The sequence below is a fragment of the Tyto alba genome, unplaced genomic scaffold (assembly GCF_018691265.1).
Source record: "Tyto alba isolate M040663 unplaced genomic scaffold, T.alba_DEE_v4.0 Super-Scaffold_45, whole genome shotgun sequence".
NCBI lineage: Eukaryota > Metazoa > Chordata > Aves > Strigiformes > Tytonidae > Tyto > Tyto alba.
The window spans coordinates 2,328,051-2,352,160 of record NW_024881321.1 but is presented as its reverse complement, the minus strand read 5'-3'; the positions used below and the strand labels follow the sequence as shown (position 1 = coordinate 2,352,160).

The 24,110-nt window shown below is 43.0% G+C and overlaps 1 long non-coding RNA gene across 2 annotated transcripts in view; it reads left to right on the top strand.

Moving 5' to 3' along the window:
• The first annotated feature begins 3,413 nt into the window (after positions 1–3,413).
• The window catches only part of LOC104365073, an 87,383-nt gene continuing 66,686 nt past the window's right edge, over positions 3,414–24,110 (top strand). For both annotated transcript variants that reach the window (XR_004409091.2, XR_004409090.2), the window contains exons 1-5: positions 3,414–4,887; positions 8,130–8,198; positions 10,554–10,624; positions 13,388–13,614; positions 13,729–13,810. This is a non-coding gene — a long non-coding RNA (uncharacterized LOC104365073). The remainder of the gene's footprint in view (positions 4,888–8,129; positions 8,199–10,553; positions 10,625–13,387; positions 13,615–13,728; positions 13,811–24,110) is intronic.

Genomic DNA, 24,110 nt, shown 5'->3' with positions numbered 1-24,110 from the left:
TGGCGAGGGTGCTTAAGCGCAAGGCGGCCCGTTTTGGCTTTGAACGCCTCGGAGGGATGTGCGGGGGGGGGGGGTGGGGGGGAGGTTGGGGGGGTCGGGGAGGGGTAGAGGAGAGGGGAAAGGCTGTGACCCGGTCCAACCTCCCAGCCCCAGCACCGCGTCCTCGCAGGCAACCAGGGGGGGCAGCAGCCGGTCCAGTCTGTGCTGAACGGGCGCCTTAACGGGGGTTGGAGGGGAGGGGGGGGGTGGGATGAGGGGGGGCCCGATGCTGCATTCGCTGCGCATCCTGAGCACCCGCCAGCTCGACGGCAGCCCCGAGCACACGGCATCGGGGAAAATATCCATACGCCTTCCTGCCTCCGGAAAAAAAAAAAAAAAAAAAAATATATATATATATATATATATAAAAATAAATAACCCACTCACCCCAAACCAAAAAAAAACAAAAAAAACAAAAAAAAAAACCCAAACAAAAAAAAACAACAAGACCAAACAACACCCCACCCCAAAACGCAAACGGTCGGGCGGCTGAAAGTGAAGAGGGAAGTAGGAAGAGGAATAAAAAGTAAGGCTAGAAATTGTAGCTGGGAAGGAGCCCGCTGGCCTGCCAGCGCCTGAGCTTACCGCGCTGCTCTGGAGCTCCCTGCCCCGCTGCACGGTGCTATCCCTGCCTGAGCTCCCACCGAGGAGCTGCCGCAACAAAAAGATGTCTTGCGTGTGCGTGTGTGTGCGCGACTCCGAACCGCGGGAGCCCACGCCAACCCCGGCCCCGAGAGGGTTAAACGGCGTCGTGGAGGAAAAGGCACCGTGTCACATCTTGTATGTGTGCGCGGCGGGGGAATCGCTCAGCGGACAGACTGCGAGAGCGATTTCGGCGCCTATCACAATAAGCACGATCGCGCTCATACAGCTACGAGAGCCCGAGAGCTGCTGGCCACCGAGAAATGACATAGAAACAGCCACCAAAAAATAGCTAAGCCAATGACAAATAGCGACCCGGGTGACAGAGACAGAGAATTTTGTAGGCGGAGAAGAGGAGGTGAATGGCCAGCTCTGATCACAGTATTAGGCTGGGCTATCTATGGGGAGGGTATTTACTCGGTTTTGGGGTGTGTGGGAGGAGAGGAAAAACACCTACAAATAGCTGGCACGATTCAAATGGCCTCGGATTATATTTCCCCCCCCTCTAGTTGAGGAAGGAAACTCCCGTTTTAACGCTAGGACAGGGGGAAAAATAGCCCTGTGCAATAACGCGATGAACAGCACTTTGGTCCTTCGTTAATACCCAAAGGGACAGAGATGATGAATGTGATAGCATGTGGCAGCACAACCGTCACCCAGGTTTCTGCTAAAGGCGGCTCCGATATCGTGACACGGGAAATTAAGCGCTTAAGTGGGAGGTAGAGAAAGCGCTTAAACGGCGAAGTTAATCTGCTAACATGGAAAGGAAACAAACGGCGGAAAAAAAAAAAAAAAAAAAAAAAAAAAGGGAAGGTTGCCCTCTTATTTGGGGGGGGGGGGGGGGGAAGAAGGGAGAGGGAAGAGAAAGAGCGGAGGGGCATTAATCCGGGTTACGAAAACACGGGGAGAGAGGAAGGAGGAGGCGGGGGGGGGGGGGGGGGGGGGGAGGCTGGGGTGGGGGGGGCAGGGCGAGAAAGGGAGATGTGCATGTAAGTGGGGAAGTCATCCTGGCTGCTGCTGCTGCTGCTGCAGCGCCGGGAAGCAAGAGCCGCCGTGTCCCGAGCGCTGCCCCGAAATTTCCACGGCGGAGAGGCGGGGGAGAAGGGCGGGAGGGAGGTATCCGCGGGGGAGTGGGGGGTGGTAAAGCGCGGGGTGGGGTGGGGTGGGGGGGGAGAAGAAGGAGATCAGAGGGAAGCCTGTCATGTCATGTCACGGGAGAGCGGGGCGCGCACCGGGGCCGCGGCGCGACCCTCCGCTCCGGCCGTCCCGCGCCTCCCGCCCGCCCCGGGCTGCCCCCGCCCGCCTCCGCGCCGCTCTCCCCGGGGCGGGCCGCCACCGGGGCTGTAAAGCGGGGGTGTGTGTGTGTGTGTGTGTGTGTGCGCTCCCGGGATCCCCGCCTGGGCGAGATGCTGCCCGCCGCCGCCCCCGGGGAAGCGGGGGGGGGGGGGGGGGTTACCTGCCGGAGGAGACAGCCGCTCCCGCCCGCTCCCCGACCCCTCCGAGGCTGAGGGAAGCGAGTGACAGATCCGCCCAGGAGCCAGCGGCGAGAACCTGCCGCCGCCTCCGGGAACCTCCCGCCTGCTGCCCGCCGGGCTCCTGAGGCGACTTCTCCCGGCGGCAGGCGGGGTACGGCTTGCCCCCCCCCCCCCCCCGTTTGCCGAAGACGGGCTTTCCCCCGCCCGCCCAATTCCCCCCGGCTCTTACCGCCTATGCCGGCGGCGGCACCCGCTCCGAAGCACGGCCGGTGGTAGCGGCGGCGAGGGGGGAGAGGAGATGGGGGGGGGGGGGACGGGGACGGCGGCGGGGGTGGGAAGGGAGGTGACTTTTGGCGGCGGCGGCGGGCGGCCCCCCGAGCCGCGGCTCCCCCGCGGCAGCGATGCGATCGGGCATCACTCGAAAATGGCGCCGAAAGAGCAGGGCTCTTCATTCAAATTCGTTAGAGCCAGCCCCGCTGCCCTAGGGCATGCCGGGAAGGGAACGGGAGGGGGAGGAGGGGGGGGGGGCGCGCGCGCGGGGAAGGGCGGGGGGGGGGGGGGGGAGAGAGAGAGAGAGAGAGAGAGAGAGAGAGAGAGAGAGAGAGAGAGAGGGGGAGAGAGGGGGAGAGAGGGGGAGAGAGAGAGAGAGAGAGAGAGAGAGAGAGAGAGAGAGAGAGAGAGAGAGAGTCGCTCGGGCTGAGGCAGCGCTACGGACACGGCGCTCGCTGTCAATGCCGCCCCTCCCCCCCCCCCCCCCCCCCCGCTCGCGGCCAGCGCGCGCTCCACGCCCTCCCCGCTAGCGCGCGCTCCCGCGCCAGCAACCCAACCGCCACTAATGGGGAGGGGGGGAGGAGGAGGAGGAGGAGGAGGAGGAGGAGGAGGAAGAAGGGGGGGGGGGGGCAAGGAGAGGGAGAAATGTCACCCGGAGTCCCGGCCCGTGGGGGAGAGGTGGCGCGTTAGAGATGTGTGTGGGAGAGAGAGGCGGGGGGGGGGGGGGGGGGGGGGGGGGAGAGAGAGCGAGACCTCCGCCGGCCCCGCGGACTTGTCAAGGTAAAGGCGCCGTGGGGGGGGGGGGGGGGGACGACGGGACACTGAGGGGGGGGCTTGGGGGGGGGGGGGTGGGGGGGCAGCGCGTTTTGGGAAGGTAGCGAAAGGAAGCCGGCGGGGGGAGGGGGGGATGTGCGCCAGAGGACCTGAGGAAAATATGAAGAGCGCCCCCCCCCCCCCCCCCCCCCCCCCCCCCCGCCGCCTCAAGGCTCCGAGGACCCCCGCGGCTCCCGCAGCGCTCAGGTTGCAGCCGCCGCCACCCACCTCCCCCCCCCCAAAAAAAAAAAAAAAAAGGAAAAAAAAAAAAAAAAAAAAAAAAGCCGCGGCCGGAGGGTTTGAAGCGCTCGGCGCTTGCCCACATCGCGCGGAGGCAGCCCGCGGGCCCGATCCCGCCCTGGCAGCCGCCGCTCCCTCTTCCCGCCGCCTCACGCGCTCCGCCGCACCGGCTCCGCGGCAGCGGACCCCGGCGACCCCCCTCCCCTCTCACCCGTCCCCGTCCCCCTTTTTCTCCCCAATCGTGTGTGTGTGTGTGTCCCCCCCCCGCTCCCCACCCCCGCCCGGGCTTGCGAACAGCCTGTGGCGGAGCGGAGCCGAGCGGTGCTGTGTGGGCGCATCTCGGGGCGGATCGGGGCCCGGAGTCGCCGTACGCTGGTCATTTTGAAAAAAAAAAAAAAAAAAAAAAAAAAAATCTCTCCTAGGAACTTGAACGGAGCGAGGTTCAACTCCGAGAGCGCTCCCGCCTCGGCTGCTCGCAGTGCTTGGGGGGGGGGGGGGGGAGGAGGAGGAGGAGGAGGAAGAGGAAAACGCGAACTTTCATTTTAACGCCGCAACCCCCCCCCACCCCACCCCACCCCGCCGCCCCAAATTCTGACTGATCCTAAGGTACCTGAAAGTTGGGTTAGCGCTCCTATCCCCATTTCACAGATGGGGAAACCGAGATGGAGGTTGCGAGCTGCCGAAAGCCAGGGAGGGAAGGCAGGCTACAGTGCCGCCCGAACCACTACTCTGCACTTGACTTTTGACTGCTGGAGGTTCCTTTCCTGTGAGCTCTCCTCGGGCTGTGCGGACCCCTGCCTTTGTAGAGAGACCGAACGCATCCCTGCGAGCGGCTCCTCGGGATTTTTGACTTCGGTGCTGCTTTTTTTTTTTTTTTTTTTTTTTTTTTTTTTTTTAAAAAATCGGAGTCGCATTTAAAAAGGGAAAGGAAAGCGGTCAGAAGCAGAGGCCTCAGACCTGCAAGCTGTTGTTCCCATGGCTTTGGAGAAGATTTTCAAAAGTACATCATGAGAGTTTGGGAGCTCTGCTCCCACCGACTTTCAAAATCTTCCCTTCACGTCTATGAGCTAGTCCTCTTAAACTCTGTTGGACTACTTGCAGACGAACGTTAACAGGCTCAGGGCCTAATGCTTCTCATGATTCCACTGCTCCCTTCTAGAGCTGCACTGAGAAAAATATAAGCAGAGCAAGTTTTGAAGGGAGAGGTAATTTCTCTCTCTCTCTCTCTCTCTCTTTTTTTTTTTTTTTTTTTTTTTTTTTTTTTTTTTTACCAACTGAGACAGTTGAAAACAGCAAGCTTTTGGGCTCAAAAACCTTAGTCCATCATGGCTACGAAAACTACTGCTACTCAGAAAATATGTAATTCTGGAGCTCCTTAGTGAAAAAGTAGTGCATGGCAACATGACATGTAAGTAATCATATAGCTAACATAACATTATGCACTTATGTTATTGTATTTTCCTCGGATTTGAAGTTTGGTATTGCTAAAGAAACTGATCCCTAATTTTTTAAACCAAGTTCACAGTGAAAATTAGCCAGATGAAAAAACTTCAGTTTGTAAAACCTTTCTGTTAAAAAGGAGGAAATATAAATGATTTGCAGTGTATTTACATTTTTGCCCTTATTTTATTAAAATTACCATGAGTGAAATTTTCAGAAAGTATGCATTTCAACTGAAAAGAATGATAGTAAGTCTTCTATTTTTTTTTTTTTTTTCTGAAGGTTATGTGCCTGTGAAAAGAGGACTTGGCAGTAGAAATAGCAATGAAAATAATAAGGAAAAATATAAAATTATGATGTTGCTGATACCACTTCTCTGTACTTAGATTATATATAGTTTTGCCCTAAAATAATTCTAGTTATTATTTTTCACCCATTTTTCCAACCATAATAGAAGAATAAGATATAGAAGATAGTACGTCATTCTGTTTAACAGGACATGGTATTCTCTTACATGAATCACACTGTTATCCTTTCAGATGTCATTCCTGAGGTTTCATTAAGATTTTTAACGGAAGTGAAATTTTTACATCCCCTAATATCTAATACTCGCTCTCAGATTCCATACTTAATGCACGTAGGCCCCGATCTGGTACAGACTAAAATGTACGTGTGAGCACACTGAGGAGTTCTCTTCATTAATATGCTCTTGTATTTTGGACTTCAGAAGCTAATAGTGATATTACACAATCATTATTCTCAGTATTACTTAGGACTGCATGAAACATAAACCTAATGTAATAGTCTTGATTTACATCTTCCCTAAGTTAAATAATGCCCAATTATAATAATTTAAGGATCAGAATGAGTGAATATTTAGCTGAGTATCAGAACAAGTGAGAAAGACAATTGCTGTAGTCTAAAAATCCATGTAATAGGAGGTGGGTATTGCATTCTCTGGCTGTAGCATCTGGGAGAAGATCATCAGTTTGTTTCCTCAGTGACTAGTGAAGCCAGAAAGTCACAGCAGGAACCCAGCTGAGTGCAGAAGGGAGAGAAAGGGTTTTGAGCTTCACTAAACGTGATGTTAATTCTTTAGATCAGATTTCCATTCCCAACAACTTGGGTTCATCAGGATGGTGGATGTCTTATCTGCTGCGGTAGCAAATATGAGGTTAAGCTGCAGTTTCTGTAATGGGCTCCTGTCCTCATACAGTTCTCATTACAGCACTACCTGTACACCTTCTAGTAGTGCCTGTCCTCTGTTACAGATTCTTCTCTTCAGAGAGTGTCGTTATATTGTCAGAGAATCCCCTCACACTGTAATAAGTGACATGACCAGCATTTGTCATATCTGTTCTCTTGTTGCCAGGAGAAGGAGCGTGTGCAGTTGGATGTTTTCTGTTTATTTTATCGGTCTTTTCTTCCATATACGTGTTATGTATTTATGTTAGTGGGGCAAGGTCAAAGGACTGTGTTTTGTTCTTCAAGCAAAATGCAGTTAGGTTTCTGATGGCCCTTAGCTCCTAGGCACATTCATTGCATAGACTTGCACCAGCTCCGACAAAGTTCTGTCTCTAGAAATAATAGCTTTTTCCCTCTTGTTGCACAAGTTCTCTTATATCAGAAGGGGGGAACAGTTGACAACTGGGTCCAGTCTAGAGACCTAGTAGGCATTTCTTTAGGAATCCTGCATTTAGGCCCTGGAGGATCTTGAGACCTTTATAATTTAAGATTCTGGAGAAAATCAGTATAGAGTGGAAGAGAGGGACTTATAATAACCCACGTTTGCTGAGGTGACATCCTCCCAGCTTCCTGTACTTCGAGTTTCCTACATGTGGCAGACTTTGTGCTTAGATATACTGAATTGCCTAGGTCCAGCTGAAAGAGGACAAAACCAAAGCAAGGTACTTCTCTGCCAAAATGGCACAGCAGCTCATAGCTAGTCAGGGATGATTAGAAAGCTGGAGGCTGTCTTCTGACTCAGGCACACGTTACTTTACAAATTACCTTGCTATCTGTTTCTGAGATTTATTGTATAACTGTGAGGATTAGAGGAATTTGTTTTAATGAAAACTGGCATTGTGTCATTACTGTGTAACTTTTTAGTTAGATTCTTTGGCTTGCCTGGGTACTTGCATGTTATTCCATTACCTCCATCTGGTCCAGTTCCTAGGTAAGTTAGACCAGTTGGAGGGAACCAAGATACACCCACATCTAGTAATTATAACAGTCTTTTCAGTAATTGCACATTTACATATTATTTTGGTAGTCTGTGTTTGTATGGCACACGGATATACTGCCAGTGGGAATTCCACTTTTTTTTTCTGTTTATTTTTCTGATTTGAGCCCTGACTTTCCCCTGATGCTCGTCTTGCCTTCTAGATCCCTCTTATAGACTCATGTAAGCTTCCCTTCAGACCTCTTCTGTAAATTTTATATCAGTTGAAGTTTAAAGTTTCAGTTTAATAACCTAGTAACAGTAGTTGAACGTCCTGTTTCACGTATGAGTTTTCTGCTTCCTTCTGTAGCCAGTCTCTGATTTACCCTGACAAATACAGGATTTGGAATTCATTACTTTTGCAATTTCAGTCTGCTAGCAATGATAGAGGTTGTAATATAGAAAGGACTGAAGTGGACAGCATTTACTATTGTACAGTGAAAACAGACTCCTGCATTCGCCAGTATAGACCTGATCTAGGGGTGCTTCTGTAGGCAGTAAGGACTGCAAGAGGTATGTGCTGATTTAGGACTTGCATCTAGTTTATGAGATTTCCTATAAACGTAGAGAGGGAAAAAACAAAAGTACTTTTTTTGTTTTTGTTTTCTTTTTTTTTTTTAATTGTAGACTACCTCCTGATTTTTCAACTGCCAACTTGCAATTTAATTTTTTTTTTCAGCCTCTAAAATGCTCAGTGTAGCATAAAGACTAATGGTATAGTCGAAAGGTTGGATTTACTGTATTTCATTCAGGTCTTACAATAGTGACTCTAACGTAGCTATAGGCCTGAGTCATAATAATGAACATGTCCCTGAGGGTTTAAGAAAGATTTGTTATTAAACTTAGGTTCCATGGTGGAGTTCTGCTAAAATGTCCTACCTGTAACTTCTAAATGTTTTAATATTTTTGTGGATTTAATGGTTGTGAAAAGTGCTGGCTTGGTATCTGTGAAAACTGAAGCCCATTCTTTATTCATGGATTAATTACAGCAGAGCAGTTGCCAAGTGATCTTCTCCACAGCACCCATGAACTTCAGCCTTGAACTGGACTCATCAATGGTGAGAAAATAAGTGTGGTTGTCATGACTATTAAGTTATTGAGGGGATGCTCTATTATTTTTTTCTTCCTAGCATTGATTCTGTTATTTAATAGGTATTGAAGTGAGATTTTTGTAGGGTAGTTGTTGGGACCATACCCTAATTTCTCCTCCTTCCTCTCCCCCAGTATTCCAGCTGTTAATTTCTCAGTATTTGCTATTTTCTTAGCTGTCCTTGACTTTTCAAAAATAATTGTTAGTGATACACTGAATTCATTAGCTAATTTCTTTATTACTGGCTTTAACCTTAGTTCTGTGCATGTGTTAACTCTGTTCACGAGTAGTTTTATCAGTAGCACTACTTGGAGGAGTGAAGTTCAGATATGTGGAATTGTTTGAAAGATTGAAGCTTAAACTTTGCAAACGTGTATGCCAGCATTTAAATTAAACACTACTGAAATGAATGCAGGAGCAAGGGATCTGGAAATGCTTTAGCTAGTACTAATTTGTTCGCTTGAATGCTGTTCAATTTATTTCTTTCAAGACAGCTTGATGTAAGTTGTTCATTTGCTTCTCTGGTTTCCCAATTTCTGGGAAATTTTGAAATCTGAGCTTCAAAACATTCATAAAATTTTAGTAATGCTCATAATTCTCCTGAGAAGAACAAAATATTATTTTACTTAGCCATTTTATGAAATCTATAGAGGAACTAATGCTGTCTCTAACTAAGTGCCTTAATCAGGTCTTTAGTCTTACTCTGGCACCCTGTCTTCATTAAGTAGTGATTCTTATATGTATGGATCTATTAAGAGTACATCTTAAAAACAGGGAGTTTCCTTTTTTACAGCTGTAGATAAAGGATGGAATATTGGTAGCAGGGGGGTTTGTGTGTGTAACAGTATAGTTGTTGGGTGTCGATGTTGTCTCCCTGGTCATTTAGATAGGTGACAGCTTAAAATAATGGTGTACAGGATGGTCTGTACTTCAAGAGACAGATCACAGTGATCAGAAGTTCACAGGATGCTGAGAGATGCCCCAGACCTTTTATGGTATTTCAAAAAGTGGCTCAATTTCTGTTTTCCTTTCGTAATTGCACTGTAGACTGAGGAGTAGAAGGGACAGAACCCTCCTAGCAGCTTATGATTTCCACATTTTCTCCTCTCTCTATGGTTGTTACCATAGAGATTGGAATATGGGATATTAACCCTCTCCCAGCTATTTACCAAATTGGGTTTGGAAGTGCAAGTGTGTTTAAATAGGCAGGAGACATGGTGAGCCCTTTATAGCAATAACTGAACTACACCCTCTGTTAAGAATTACTTTAGTACTGTTAACAACCACTGAACTAATTTAACCTTTGCCAGGGTTATTTACCATTTTGTGTATTAAAAATAAAATTTAATACTTGAGCCAGAAAGAAGCAGTAGTTTTCAGGCAGAGTGCATTGAGATATAACCCAGAGGTCATTTATTTTTAATACAGATTCAACAATCTGTTTCTTTTTTCTTTCTCAGCCACTTTTTCTTTAGTTTTCTTTTTGAGACCTGGTTCTTGAATTAACTTTAAACACTTAACTATTTACATTCTGCTTCATCAAACAATTAAAAAATCTTGTACTTAAGTCACAATACTTGCATGGGTATGGCTTTTGAGAGAAGAGTTAGTCCCTCGTGTTTCGTACTTGATTTTGCATATCTGATAACCCGTAGGTTGGATCCAGACTAGTGCCAAAGTGTGAGCCTGCATGTTAGCAGGGTAAGGAGCCAGGGCTCAGATTTGAATGTGTGTTCAATATTCAATCCCCCTTTTTGGTTAAATCACTTTCACTTCCCTGACTCTTCTTACACCCATTGTTTCCTGCTAACCTTTCCTCTAATGTCCAGTTTTCTATTAACTTTTCCACATGACTATTCTTTGTTTCTCTCCTTTGTCTCTCGTCTTTTTATTGGAGTTTTGGAGAGGTCATTATACTTTTTCAGTTTCTTTCCTTCTTTCATCAGTTCCGGGAATCCAATAACAAATAAACATCTCTGATTTCTACTATGCCTTTTTGGTGAGAAACACACAAGTCAAAATTTAGTGCTAGATCAATAGAAGGGGTAAGCAGAGCACTGTGGATGACATTTATAAAAAAGGGAACTGGGACTTGCATATTATTAAAAATTATTTCCTAAATTGGGATATCTGGATCTGGATCTAGGCAGTAGGATCAGGATTTTAAGGTGATTCTTTAAAAATCCCTATGCTTATTCTAAAAAAAAATACCCAAACCAACCAAAAGCCCCACAAAGGAAAAGTCCAGGTATGCTAACTAAATTAATTAGACTTAATGCCGCTGTTCTTTTACTGAGCTATGTATCACTGAACCTCTCTTCAGGCTTAGGAGGGACAGCATGGAATTGGAAGAGAAGCAGGGATCTCCATGAAAGGCAGACAACTACAGTCTTGGTAAGTTTAAAAACAATATATATAAAATCTATTTCTGTTAAATTTTCACCTTTATGAAGTGATATATATTTAGGGTCCTGTTCACTGTAGCAAAACAAAGCCAGCTTTATTGAAACAGTCTCTACATTCTCTGGGTTCATTTATGCTATCACCGTGTAAAAATCTGTGTTCTGTTATAGCTGGGTGGTGTAACTCCTGAACGAAAACAGTAAGCGACATAAAATTCATTAGTTATTTTCACAGTGATTATGCTACAGTGTTTTCATGCCCAGTTCCTGAACAAAACAAGACACATAGGATTGTGTTGTCTCCTGATAACTTCTGAAGCCACCACTTAATTTCAGCTGTATTTGATACAGAGATAGAGGTCACAAAGTCAAGTTCCTACAATTTGAGTGAAACTTAGCAGCTGGAAGTAGAGAAAGGACTCAAATTAGTGCCCCAGGTATAGAAAAAGCTGCAGCACTGATTCAGAAATTTTCTGTTCTGTTCAACCTGTTGACTTGCCAGTCAGCAGGCTTGGTTGGCCTGCCAGTCAGTGCATGTGTAGATCAGACCTAGCCACAATGTGAGCTGCCTCTTGTTCTCCTAGAAGCCAGAAGCTGGTGTTCTCTGCAGAAATTTAGGGAAATCTGTTTAGAAGGGAATGGGAAACCAGCCAGGGTAGTGTCAGCCTGGGATTACTGCACAAGTGTGTTGGTGGCACGTACAAGCACACTGATAGGTAACTAAACTTCATTACTTCTGCTAGTCATGAAAAAAGCCCTTGTTTTTGCCAGGGCCTTCTAGTCTCCCAAACCATTTGTGAATCATTCAATTTTATGGTAGCTTCTATACCTGGATTAGATGCATATTTTTCCTGTCCACGTCAAAGAAGGGAACTGTTGAGACAGCTTCAGTATTTCATTTCTTTGACTGCTTGGATGTCAGCTCTGAGCTATTCCTTAGGCTGTCAAAATTGTAAAACTGTGTTTTCAGCTCTCCCCAGAAACTGATGGTAATTTAGACTGCAGCTATGTGTCCCTGACCCATCCTACAACCTGTACTTCTGGAGCAGTGCAGGAAACATGCATTGTATTCCAATTAACTTCCTTTGTGAAGAAAGATGTGGAGCTAGGCACAGAGAGACAGAAAATGGTATCAGGATCTGGCTGCATCAAGTTACCACACTGCATTACAACTTGGGAAATGCTGAATCCATAGCTGTGTGATTATGGGCACCACAATTGTCCTGAAAGGTTTGGTCTGTCCATTCTTCTCAGTCAGTGAGAAATGAATGGATTACACTTGCCAGAGATACTGGTTCACTCACTTTGCAGGCTCAGGTAGGCAGCACTGTCTTGGCAGATGTCTGATATTTTTAAATTTTCTGCGTAATGTTAGACAGAGGTCAAGATACCTTATAACACCTTTTAAACAGAACTTCACACTGTAGCACTGTTCTTTAGAAACAGTTGAATTTCTCAGAATAACAGAAGCCTAAGAGTCATGCATATGAAACAAAATTTAAAAGCAGTAACATGAGAAGAAGCACTTCCAATTCAATATTATAAGACAAATACCTTTAAATTTGTCATAAAGTCTGAAATGTGTATTCTACATTTTTTTCCTTGTCATCCTGCCCAGTTGAAAACCATCAACCTGGCGGCAAGGAACAAAAAACTGATACTCTTCTCCGTTTTCTGCTTATTTTCATGTCTGTTGTTTCATGAAATCAAAGCCAGTAAGAGAACAACTGGTCATTAAAAAAAAAAAAAAAGACTGCATTCTATTTATATGGAACTTTTGGTTCTTCTTCTGTTAGATTCTCAAATCCTTTCATCTGGTCCCAGCTTTTTTGTAGAAAAACCTCATTGCTTTCCTAATGCTATTAAAGCAATGAAGAAACGTCTTCTGCAGGTTTCTAGGATCTAGTGGTTGTTCTCGTAACCTTTATCACCAGTACTCTTGCATACTGTCACCAGTTAAATATTATTTCATGGCACCCATGGATAACCTGTTTTAAAATGGTTTATAATATATAGAAGCATTGTAACTTACAATATTTTCCTTTCAAAGATCAACATAGATGTGTTTTTAATAAGAACATTAAGGTCAAATCATGAATGTTAAGTTTTGTGTGAACAGCAAAGTGGTGGTATATTCTTGTTTAACATCATGTTGTGTGCTTCCTGTGTTTTAAATAGCGTTCACTAAGAGCTTAAACTTAGCAAATAATTAATTATAGTTGATTATCATAACGATTTTTTGTTTAAAAAAGCTGACCCTTTTTAGTCTAAAAATGACTAGTACTAAACTAGCTTCTGTAACATATTTTTGAAGACCTTGGTCTTGGATGCTGCCATATGTGGTCAGATGCCTTCACAGTCGTGAAGACCTCAATAAATTCCCAGGCCTATGCTGTGTCCCCAGAATTGTGGGACAGATTTTAAGAAGGCTTAAGCACTAAAAAGCGACCTGCATCATAGACCAAAGAAACTAGGATAATTAATGTTTAGAAAATAATAATTAAAAAATTATATTTCAAATACGTATAAGTAAAAGCTCCCATAGTGTGCTGCCACTACAGGTAAAATCCATAAGCAATTTTAAGCCAACATTCTTAAAAGAAGGAGCTAAAAATTCCTACAAATAATAGGCAACTTAGAGATCTATAGAACTCCTTTATTATGTGCTAAATGCTGTAATAAAACAGGCTATCAGTAGGTTTTGCTGCATGTTACTAATTTTATTTTATTTTTTTTTATCCCAATATTTTTGCAGGTGTGTGGAGGAACAGGTCCTGTTCTTGCTGTTGTTACTCCCACATAGGCGGACTCTGTAACTGATTATGTGTGGGTAGGGCCCTATTGAAATTAAGGAGATTCTGCAATAGTGCAGGGTTCTTTTTGTGAAAGTTCAGTTGCAAGATCAGGACCCTACTGTGACTCCTTACTGTGAATTCTGTCAGTGTATCATTGATTGTGCTGGAACCTGCCTTTTGGGATAATGTAAGTCCTGCTTTTCCCCCAAATGTACTTTAGACATGAAATAATCATAAAACATTTCTAATTAGAAAATTAATATCATTTACATGCATTCTTTTGATTATGTTTTTTTGGCAGTACCAAATAATATATTCCTCAAAACTTCTTAATGGCACTGAGGCTTTGTGGATAGTTGGTCACATGATGAGAAAATTCAGCTGTAAGTACACTGAAATGATTGAATTTTTCAATAGTTAGTCTTTACTGATGTTGACAAACTAATAATGATAAAAAGGTGAATCAAGAGGTTTGACTTAAGTCAGCTGATTTCAGTTCTTTTTAGAAAATATATACAATATATCCATTAAGGATTTCATTTTTCTTGAGTAATTCACCATGTGAACCTGGAGTCCTTATGTACTGCTATTAGGCAGGGAGTTTTAATTTGTTTGATTTCTTTATTTTCAGAATAGTGTCTCTGACTTGCTCTGTATTTTCACCCATAAACTTTCTGAAATTTATAGATCTACAGAAACTATTTATACCACCCGTATTTGTGTAGATATTTCAAACCAATTTACTAGCATAATTGTCTTGCAGAGTTGAACATTGGAACGCTAATAAATATACACTTATACTTGTGTCAGTGTAACTTGGTTAAATGAAACTGAGCTGGCATTATGAGTGGATTTGATCATGCATGCATGCTGATTTGTTACAGTCTTGGGCAGGAACTACATATTTTATTGTACCTAAGTACTTTGTGCTTAATCAATAATAATTACCCATATCATATGTCAGTGGATTCACCCAAAATAACTATAAATATCTATGCTTGGATTAAGGAGGAAGTTATTTTCCTGTAGCTATGGGTACAGTCATTGCTATGACTCCTATTTTTATATACAAATGAGCAAAAACTACATGTAGGTGTTTTCCCTGTTTAACAAAAGGGGTATTATAAGCTCCATGTCCTTTTTTATGATGCTGTATTTCCTTTCTGGTATTCAAATACAAGAATGTTTTCAATGGGGGTTTAGTATCTGAAAAATGGAAGAACTGGAAATGTTACTGAATTTGTGAATAATTATTAAGGGGCTGTAAAAGTCTACAGGAGTTGTATGTAAGGACAATTAGAGATTCTTTCTCATGGAGCAAGGACACAGATAATAATTGGTGAGTAAAGAATAACGAGGGTAGGATTATTTTTTTTTTTTGCTTGTCACAAGAGCAGCATAAAATGAAAGTAATTTGAAGAAGGAGCAAGAGCAAAGAAGAAATCATAAACTCAGATCAAAAGCAGATTAGAGAGTCCAATTTAAAAAAAAGACAAAAACAACAAAACAAACCCCAAAACCAGAAAAGGTATGGCAAAAAGATGCCTGAAAGGAGAATTAAATGCATAGGTACTGGTATTTTTCATTGAACTAAATATATGATAGATTTAAGTTTAAAACTTCCGGTAGCTGTTTTTGTCAAATTCTTTTTTTCTGTTGGAGGGGAGTATGTGGGCTTTGAAGAAGACTCAGTGACTATTCGCGAATTACCTGTATAAATTGGGGATTCAAAATAACAGTTCCAACTAAGAACAGAGGACAATGGCTTATGTATGCTAAACTACAATTAGTGCTAAGCAGATGGCACAATTTCTCATTCAAACACAGAACTTAATGATTTTGAAATGTATCATCTTCAACAGAACTCAAAACGTAATTTCATTATGTTCATTACAAGACGGGAATTTTCCAAGTTCTAGTTTAAGAAACTTAATAGTGGTTCTTTTGAGAGTTTGAAATATAAAATGAAGTTGAGATTTTTTTTCAACATTAAATGAAATCAAGATTTGAGAGCATTGATGGTTTCATTTTTCATAAAAAATCTCAATCGGCCCTTTTGCATTAAAAAATCTCGATCAGCATACGCTGCTTTTCAGATGTTTAGACCTAATGGTTTACTGTTTCTACCTTTTAATCCTATTGTCCATATTTATTCTCACTTGCACTGAGTTGGGTAAAAAAAAAAGAAAATGAGAGGGAGATTAGGTGATTGCAAAAAACAACCCCAAACACAGCCCTCTAGCCATGCCTGCCCTGCCGTGAGCCAGATCAGAAGAAGTGCCTCCGAATAGATCTAGTTTCAGAGGAGAAAAGGAAGGGAAGTGACATGCTAGTGAGTGGGATATAGGGAATCCTCTGGATATTTCATATGTATCCAATTTTTTCAGTCATTAACACCGAGAGGCAGATAACCTAGGTGTGACTGCTGCTCCTTCCTGTGATGGCAACTTCCCAGCACTTTGAGGGAGATAGTATCAGGGCACAGCTCTGTTCTGCCTCTGGTAGTGCTACTACAAATATTATTGGGAAGAAAAGGAACTCTGAATTGTCTCCTGCTATAACCAGCTCTCCACTGCTCACTGCTGCTAACTGCCATTGTCGAGCACCTGATCCAATTGTTTCTTTGGTTGAACCCATGCCTGACACCATAAATGACTGAAACTAGGAGAACAGCAAGAAAGCAGATATCAAGAGAAGGAGTTGATGTTGTGGAATGTAGGGAGTGGGCATTTGCTACGCACCTACACATTGTGTGGGCTTGGGAGTACTTCAGGAGCTGGAATACCAAACTACAGCAACAGAGAGTAAGTTTCCTTTAGTGGCAAACCGAGGTGACAGCCCTGGTTCTGTGTACTAAGAAGGAAGAGCAGAGGAATGTGCCTGGCCATTCAGCATGTTACTTGTTGTAAGTTTAACTTGTGAGATCTTTTTCTCTGCTGCTGTTTGTGCTTGGATTGTATCGTGACTGTCCCGTCTTCAAGCTGGATGAGCATGTTTTTGTTTCTGTCAAATGAGGCACCCATCGTGTCATAACGTCATGAACATTGTTTTTCTTCAACCCTTGGAAGTCCAAATGTGGTAGCGTAGATAGTTGTAATAACTTAGTAATAAATGTGTCATTAAAGAATTTCTCATTTCACAGTATTTATAGGAAAACCAATGTTTTATGTGTTACGTATACTTCCTCCTATCTTCTTTTCCACTCCTAAGAGGATCTAATGCACGAAAATTTTCTTCAGTAGTGCCCTCAGTTCATTATTTCCAGTTACAACTCTTGGTCTTTTGTTAGTAGTTTTTTTCATACTTAGGTTGAGGGCCCCACAAAAACCTCTCTGCATCCTCTGTGAATGACACCATCATGCTGTCGTTTGTTTTAAGTCATCAAATCCAGGTGAAATCTGAGTTTTGGGAATCTTTTTCCAATCCTTTAAGGATGATCTTTTTTCTCTGTCAGACAATTATATTTTTCATCCAGGTTTTCCACGGATCATGTCTTTATTAGAACATCTTGTTCTTTTGCCTTGACAAATACAGTCTTGCCATGCTCGGTATCTAGTCAAAAGTGGCAGTCTGCTGTAAATACCAGTTTCCAAACTTACTCCTTCGGTATTTTCAATTTCCTCCTTCAGTTTAAAGCAATAAAGATAAGCTATCTGTCTTTATTTTCAAGGCCCACCAAGACTACTTCTACCTGATACCCCTCCTTCAGTATCAAGAGGTTGACTCTGCTTTTGATCAACGTGATGCCAGCTTCCATTATTCGGTTGTTAAATTTTCAGATCACACCGGATATTTTCTCCTCAGCTGCCTCTCATGTATTGGTTGACTTCTTCATAAACAGAACTGTTCACTATCTTCCTTTAAATATCTTCTTCAAAGTTCTATGTACTGTGAAGCTTAAAACAGTCCAAGTAGACAACAGTTACATTGCAGGCATATTAATGCCAGTGCTTATCACAGTAGTACTGTGTCATTGCAGTTGTACTTTGACATAATTTCTCTGTTGTCTCTTTGTATGGAATTCAAGGACATCTACTTTTTGTTGTGTGTTTATTCATGGCCCAGCATAATGAATAGTGGTCCAGGGTGAGGCCTCCCAAGACTTCTGGTAATACAAATAAATAATAATGAATACCTGCTACGTACTGCATTGTGGCTGTTGGATTCTGCTGTGCCTAATGCCACATCATATTTAATGCAGAAAGAAGGCGCTCCAACTAGAGGCCACGCAAAAGGGAAGGAAGTGGGTGGCAGCCAACAGATAAAATGCTAGCCACTGTCAGACCCAAGTCAATAGCTACTGGCTTTGTGTCCTGAAAGCTTCCCTCTCTTCTCCACAGCAGTAAGAACAGACTCTCCCTTCTCACAGAAGGGTGTAAGTGCAAATATTACAAGGTTCTGCAGTGTGTGCAAAAGGTTAAAGGACTTTTTATACTTCCGTAGCGTCCTTGTGCTCCTTAGTTCATTCCCTTCCTGACACAGCCTCTCGGTACAGAAATCTTGAATAACCACAAGCAGTTGTTCCAGCCATACTGTCAGTCTGTCTCTTTTCAAATGCCATCTTATCTCTGTTGTGACGGAACCTACACTTGTTTTGATTTGGTATCTTGGTACATTGCTATCTCGTAGTGTTCTCTTTCCATTGTGCCTTGAAGGTAATGATTCTTCAGAAGAGTGGCAAGCATGAATTCCATCAGGAATTCCCCAGGTATGTCACCCTCTTTCTGGAAGCGGGTCTGCATGTATCGCTTTTTTTTCTTCCAAAGGGACACTGAAATGTCAGTGTATAGATTATACAGAGGTGATAGAATGTTTAGTGTCTAGCTGATACAGAGATGGTAGATTGGACTATGCAGACAAATGGCACTATGTATACCAAAGAAAATATAGTCAAATAAATAAATTTTATCAGAATAAACCACAAAACGTAATTACAAATGGTTCTGTATCTGAACAGGAGAAGTCCAGTAAGAGCTCTGGACTAGTTGATGGGATGGAGACAGTGACTGTGAAATATTGTGGGGGACTGGAGAGGCTATACAACCCAAAAGCTTGATCATAACAAGAGTTCTTGGTTATCTATATATAGGCTGTATAAACTTAACATTAGGCCATCATGCACAGACTGTATTTTTAAGTATCATCAAGAACTACTTTTTGAGCAAACCATCTAGAGCATCCAAAAGATGGGGGACAGCCCTTGATTTAGTCTAGATTAGGACACAAGAAGTGTGCTACAGAAGAGCTATTCAGTATCAATATCTTGTATCATACTCAAGTTTCTCATCTTTGTAGGAGAGAAGAAGATGAAAATAAAAAGTCCAGTATTGTTTAAAAAAGAATTGCATGCAAATGAAGATACAGTTTAAATAAATATTAAGAGAGACATGTGGACTTTGCTTTCTGGTTCTAACCCAATTGAATAAGAATTGTCCAACACAACTGAACAGTAAAGGAAGTTACTAGAAATAAATAGAGGTTTTTCAAAGAGTGAAATCCAAGCAAGCAAAGCAGAAAAGAGCACAGTTCTGGCAAGTTAAATGTAGACCTATTATAAGGCAGAACAAAAAGATTTTGAAATGCAACAGGCTAAAATCCTAAAAGCCAAAACCCATTTTTTTTCAAGTGTAAATTTTGCTAGTAGGGAGGTGAGTTCAATAGACAATTGCTGATAAAATATTTAAAGACAAAGCTGTCACAGAAAGAAACAAATGAACTCTTTGGATTGGCACAATTTATTACAGGGAGATTAGAGACATCCCTGCATAAAAGTTGTTCTTTATAGGGAATATTTCAGATTTGAAATATCAATACCTTTTTTTTTTAATGAATTGTTGAATAAACATTAACAGATTGCCAGATAGAATGTTGTTCATTCAGTAGTCCTAGAGAAATTCAGAAATTAAACGGTGAGCCACGAACTCTGTTGTATAATCTATCACTTAGCCTTGATAACAGAGGAATGGAAAGTAACAAATGTGACACTAGTTTTAAAAAAAAGGGCTCTAGGGGTGATCGTGGGCTAATAGACTAATAAGCCTGACTAGCATGACAGACAAAATGCCAGTGAATGTGATGAAGAATAGAATTCATAGCGACATGGATAGGTGTAATAGGCAACCATCGTCTTGGCTTTTGTACAAGGTAGTTTTGTCTTAGAGCTTTGCTAGTTATTTGGAGGCGTCAACAGATACACAGGAATGGGTGACCCTTAAGTTTTTTAAAAAACTCGATAACCAAAGACTGTTAACAAAATGAAGTATTGAGTTACTTAAAATTCTTCGTGGATTAGTAGAGGGTTACAAGATAAGGAAGAGCATAGCGACTAATGGGCCGTTTTAACAAAGCCACCTCACAAAGATTTGTACTGGCACCTTTGCTGGCCCACCTGTTCCTAAACGGTCTGAAAAAGTGCAGCGATAAAGATTGCTGATGAGAAAAGGGAAAACACTCGGTTGGAGTCAGACCTAATGCTGACCCTGAGGAGTTGTGGAAGGATCTCACAGCAGGACCTGTGGTGATCCCGGCGTCCTAGCTGTCACAGAGGCCAGATGCTGTTGATGCTGCTGTTCAGTCACATCTCTCAGCGGAGAGAGGCAGTGGCTGTTGGATGCAGCAGCCATCGCCCCCTAAGCGGCCAGCTCAGCAGGCTGTGACCAGTCCTGCTGCTCAGGAAGGCGGGGACTGGTGACTGTTCTTTCTAACCCTTTCTGACCACAGCAGGGGCTGCAAGGTGAAGAGAAGATTCTTCCTATTTCGCAGGGTTTCACATCCTGATGGGCTTAAAGTATGGGGTTTGATCCTGGAGTTCCTGTCTGTCACAGGGGTGGAATATCACTGTCAAGCTGATAAGTAGTATCTTATTCCTGTGAGAAGCTGGGGCTCTCAAGCCACCTTATTGGCGTTTGCATGGAATTTTAGCAGCTGCTGCTAATTTCCTAAAATCATTCCGAATGGAATTGAGGGTAGCTAAAAGTACCAAAGGGGTATTTGAAACAGAGGAGTGGCACTGGTATGCTGGTCAGTTTTGAGCATTGATGAAAACTGTGTACGATATAGAAGAGGATGAGTAAGAGGTATGGCACAGCTCTTCTGCGGGGACAGTAAATGGATCAAGATTCCTCAATTTGGAAGAATGTTGACTGAGGAGTAGGTAATGTGAGAAAGGTCTCTAAAGCAGCGAATACATGGAAGCCTTTAATCAGGATTTTAACTCCCTGTTTCTCATAGTAGAAGAATAAGGGCCCTTTGGTCACTGTTCAGTTTAATTTGGGTGATCTTTAAGATGGCAAAAGGCAGCTTAGCACCAGTTTTATCTGCTGTAGTTTTGTGGATACATCTTTTCAAGTGCACAAAACCTAACTGTTTACTGGTCTTGAAAATGTCACTTGTTCTGAACCAGCTGTGGCCAAAATCCAACCTGTTCAGGATTCTAGCTTTTCTGTAAATAAAAGTTTGTAGTTCTCATTGATTGATGATAAATTTTCAAACATGAATCAAATATAAACTGGTCCCATTTTCCTAAATCTGCAGATACGTTTTATCCTCTGTTTCAGTTTGTTCCTTTATCTGGCAGTAGCAGTATTATGGATGGGCAGATCAGTTTTACTTCTGTTGTTTACAAACCTGTGGGCGACGGAGAATGCCAGTTTGCTGATACTTCAGAAGGCTAAAAGCCGTAGCAGGCCCTAAAATTAATCCCAGGGGAAATCAGATAAAGAAGCAGAAATGTTTCAGACAGCAACCAGAAGGCCTGGAGGGAGGGATGGAGTGGAAGACATCACTGTACCTTTGAAACAGCTGGAGTGGTTTCCAAGCTGTGGTCCACAAACCCCTGGTGGGCTACAAGGCTATGGTAAGTTGAACAGCTGTTTGGCTAAACCATAGTTAATAGTGTTTTAAATAGTGTTTCCAATTAAAAGTGTGATCAGATGGGTGGTTTTCGAAAAATGTTAAGGGCTGATAACGATCTGTTGTTCCAAAAATACGGGAACCACTGTGCTGGAGTGTTTGAGGTAGAAAAGGTTTGAAGGTAGAAAGCACTCCCCACTTTCTCAGCTTTAGGTAGTTTGCCTGCCTCTCCACCTGAAGCAACATCAAGAGGTTCCCAGAAGGGAGCCAGGAAGAGCAGTGTGGTAGCATTAACCCTTCTGTCCCCACCATGCCTTTCCCAGTAACAGGATCGTGGGGTCCTTAATCATTGTGTTGTCCTTGAGTATCACTAAAAGTCTCTCCTACCCCTATTTTTTCGCATATACTCAAGACTAGTAGATTTTGTTTTCTGAGAAGTGAGTATAATTTTTCAAGTCTTGGGTCCTCATCAGACAGAGATTAAACTTGTCAGCTCCACTAGATTAAAACATGTATCTGTCTTTGAATTAATACCTGGTTTCTCATTGCCGGAAAAAACACATTTTAAAATTTACTATTCTGTCATTATTAACAGACGTAAACATTCCTTACAAGTATTAGCATGTCTTATTACAATGTCTGTTTATTGCTTTAAAAACAATTCAAATTCTATTTGACCAACTTCTTTTAATTTATGTCAGCTACCTGAATGGTAATTTTACGTTGTAAAATTCTTATTTGTCATTGTATCAGGTCTCTTACTACTTTTTTTTTTTTTTCCTAATGAAAACTTTCCAGAATCATAAAGTATTTGTATTATCAGTGCTTTTAGTTGCCCGTGACAAGGGTTATTTCCCACTGTCATGAGTTACCATCTAAGCACATCCATAAGTAATTTGTAGAGATGTTTTCTTTCCCAACATAGCGTGTGTCTTTATGTTAGGAATTACAGTGGTGTTGAATTTGAGAAATGCCAAATTATAAGATTTAATGAAATGGTATAAATATGTTTATCCTGAAGGAATCAGTTGACTAATCTAAAATTACTGTAGTGTACTTTATGAAATTTAAACAAAATATTGGAAACAAACACTGTTGACAGTGGTGTTTTAAAAGGAACTAAAGAAAGTTGGCAGGCAAGCATGTTCTCTGTAACCTTTGTTTTATTCCATATTTCTTGCTCATGTGTTTTGATACATACATGGAAAACTAAGGGCTTTGTGCACGTGTTTCTGTTATCTTGCTAAACACCTGTTGCTAACTTGCATGATTCTGAAGTTGTGTTTGCTCAGGCTTAAGCTACCAGCTGAATAGAAGATCGAGGGGAGTCTTTGCCCTGTATCAGAAAGGGATGTGTAAGGGAGGAGAGAGTGACTTCTGCTGTGGTGTGGAAAAAGGTTATTCCCTGGTATCATCTGTGAGTGACGGGAGAGAGGGATTCAGGAGTCTAGGCAAGGCACATGGCTACAGAAGCAGTGGTAGGGTGTGTGGCTAGGACTGGGGGTGAGGGGGTGCGACCGACGAATTTACAGTAGGGATCAGAACAGGGTTTCTGTGAGAGTCAGAGAGGTCACAGTTGAATAAATACACTGGCGTCCGTTGGGAGTCACTTTACCTCAGAACATGGCTATAGCTCTATCTCAATCTGTCTCACTCCACACTCGCCCTAGCTACGCCCTTCCCTGTATCTTCTGGAACCCCAGCCTCTTCTCCAGTTTCTGCACGTGGCCATTTTAAGTGGAAAACTACTTTCCTGCTTACTCCAGGGACAGTTACATGCAGCGGTACAAATAGTCCCACAGCTCCCTCCAGTCAAAAGCTTCTCTTCTGTCCCACTGTACCTCCTCCTGTCTCCTGCCCGTGGGGTTCTGCACTGCAGGTGCAGACAGGTGAATCATAGAATCAGGGAGTAATTTAAGTTGGAAAAGACCCTTAAGATCATAGAGTCCAAACTGTAAACCCAACACTGCCAAGTCCATCACCAAACCATGTCCTCCTAAGTGCCATGTCCACACGTCTTTTAAACACCTCCAGAGACGGTGACTCAGCCGCTTCCCTGGGCAGCCTGTTCCAGTGCTTGACAACCCTTTTCATCAAGAAATGTTTGCTGATACCCAGCCTAAACCTCCCCCGGTGCAACCTGAGGCCATTTCTTCTCATCCCGTCACTTGGGAAGAGAGACCAACACCCACCTCACTACACCCTCCTTTCAGGTAGTTATAAGGTCGCTCCTTTTCTCCAGGCTAAACAGCCCCAGCTTCCTTAGCCACTTCACACAGGGCTTTTTCTCTAGACCTCCCACCAGCTTCCTTGCCGCCCTTTGGACACGCTCCAGCACCTCCATGTCTGTCTTGTAGTGAAGGGCCCAAAACTGAACACAGTATTCAAGGTGTGGCCTCACCCGTGCTGAGTAAAAAGGCACTCAAATGCGATGCTATGCAAAGTGCTGGGTGCAAAGTAATAATAATGCCTCTCCTCTCCAACATACAGGTTGGATTTTCTCCAAGTGAGACGTGTCACATCACTTGAAACCTGCTGATCACAGATGAATTCTTCTGTTCTTTTTCCCCTCTTCATGTAGTACTTATTAGACTGTGATGATTTTTTTTTTTTTTCCACATGATGAATTATGATTTTCTAGATAATGTTTGTCTTACTAAACAGCAGAAAAAATCTTGGATTTCTAAAGCCCTTTTATTTGCATTTTCTGGTGATCCGAAAAATAAATAAATTAATTAATCCAGTGGGTGATTGCACCTACTGGACATAAGTTGAAGGTTACTGACAGGACGGTTGCTTTTCTTAATTATTGTTTTGTAGATCCCTTAAAAG